Genomic DNA, 2474 nt, shown 5'->3' on the forward strand with positions numbered 1-2474 from the left:
TAAATTAAATAAACAGGGTGACAATATACAGCCTTGACACACTCCTTTCCAAATTTTTAATGAATCCATTGTTCCGTGTTCAGTTCTAACTGTTGTTTCTTGACTTGTATACTAGATTCTCAGGAGGCAGATAAGGTGGTCTGATATTCCCATCTTTTTAAGAGTTTTCCACAGTTCATTGTAATCCACACAGTCAAAGGCTTTAGTGTAGTCAATGAAGCAGAAGTAGATGTTTTTCTGGAATTCTCTAGTTTTTTCTATGACCCCATGGATGTTGGCAACTTGGTCTCTGGTTCGTCTGTCTTTTCTAAATACAGCTTGAACATCTGGAAGTTCTCTGTTCATGTACTATTAAAGTCTAGCTTGGAGGATTTTGAGCACTACCTTGTTAGCATGTTAAATGAATGCAATTGTGCAGTAGTTTGAACATTTTTTGGTATTGCCCTTGTTTGGGATTGGATTGAGAACTGACCTTTTCTAGTCCTTTGGCTGGAGTTTTCTGAATTTGCTGGCATATTGAGTACAGCACTTTAACAGCATCATCTTTTATGATTTGAAATAGTTCAGCTGGAATTCTATAACCTCCACTAGCTTTGTTTGTAGTGATGCTTCCTAAGGCCCATTTGAATTCACAATCCAGGATGTCTGATTCTAGGTGAATGATCACACCATCATGGTTATATGGGCCATTGAGATCTTTTTTGTATAGCTCTTCTGTGCATTCTTGCCACCTCTTCTTAATATCTTCTGCTTCTGTTAGGTCCATATCGTTTCTGTGGTTTATTGTGCCTGTCTTTGCATGAAATGTTCCCTTGATATCTCTAATTTTCTTGAAGAGATCTCTAGTCTTTCCCATTCTATTGTTTTCCTTTATTTCTTTGCACTGTTCACTTAGGAAGGCTATCTTATCTCTCCTTACTAGTCTTTGGAACTCTGCATTCAGATGCATACATGTGCAAGTATTAAATTTAAAAAAATTAATTGTGTTCTTCAAAATACTAAAGCAAAGGGTTTTCTTAAAAATATATTTTACCCTAAGTGTTCTATCTTCATTCGTACTGGATTTGTTTATTATGCTAGTTATTTAAAATTAAGGATTTTAACTTGACTTTTAAAGTTGATTTTGCTGTTTCAGAGTTCAAGTTGGTTGTGAATTCACTAATTTATTTCATAGCAAGTAAAATATTTCCTCAGTTGATTATAGTAAAAGAATTTATATTTGTGTGATGGGTAAAGTACATCTGTGAACCTTGGGAATATGGTCTTTTTTTATGCCACATATTTATAGCAGGCTAGCTGCTTTATGCCACCTTTCTCAGAAACCCAAGCAAATGGAAAAACTACCAGCTCTTATGTAGTTTGTAGCTGTGGCAGTGGGAATGACAGTATTGGTAGGTCCCGTGTTGGCAATTAAATCCTTGGCTTGCAATTCATTGGCCATAGTGACATGACTTCACCCAGACACAAGGAGCACTGTATGTGTAATCCTACCATGTGCCCAGTGACAGGGTGCCAGAAATACTTATATTAGTGTTAGTAAATAGCACTAACACTAGCATACCACATTAAAATGTCAAGTAATATTTAAAGGATGTTGAGTGGTGGAAGGTCATGTATACTCATTTACCCATTATTTTTCCTTAATTATTTTATTCATTTGTTAAGCAAATATATATTGATTGCCTGTGAGTAGCAGATAGTGAGCAAAATGCTTGGATAAAATTGTGAACATGAGAGAAATAGACCTTGCTTTCCTAAGTTTATGATCTATTGGGAGAGGCAGATTCAGTTCAGTTCAGTTCAGTTGCTCAGTCGTGTCCGACTCTTTGCGACCCCGTGAATCGCAGCACGCCAGGCCTCCCTGTCCATCACCAACTCCCAGAGTTCGCCCAAACTCATGTACATTGAGTCAGTGATGCCATCCAGCCATCTCATCCTCTGTCGTCCCCTTCTCCTCCTGCCCCCAATCCCTCCCAGCATCAGAGTCTTTTCCAATGAGTCAACTCTTCGCATGAGGTGGCCAAAGTACTGGAGTTTCAGCTTTAGCATCATTCCTTCCAAAGAACACCCAGGACTGATCTCCTTCAGAATGGACTGGTTGGATCTCCTTGCAGTCCAAGGGACTCTCAAGAGTCTTCTCCAACACCACAGTTCAAAAGCATCAATTCTTCGGCACTCAGCTTTCTTCACAGTCCAACTCTCATATCCATACATGACCACTGGAAAAACCATAGCCTTGACTAGACAGACCTTTGTTGGCAAAGTAATGTCTCTGTTTTTCAATATGCTATCTAGGTTGGTCATAACTTTCCTTCCAAGGAGTAAGCGTCTTTTAATTTCATGGCTGCAATCACCATCTGCAGTGATTTTGGAGCCCAGAAAAATAAAGTCTGACATTGTTTCCACTGTTTCCCCATCTATTTCCCATGAAGTGATGGGACCAGATGCCATGATCCTAGTTTTCTGAATGTTGA

Source organism: Bison bison, unplaced genomic scaffold, assembly GCF_000754665.1.
Source record: "Bison bison bison isolate TAMUID 2011002044 unplaced genomic scaffold, Bison_UMD1.0 scf7180017864373, whole genome shotgun sequence".
NCBI classification, from domain to species: domain Eukaryota; kingdom Metazoa; phylum Chordata; class Mammalia; order Artiodactyla; family Bovidae; genus Bison; species Bison bison.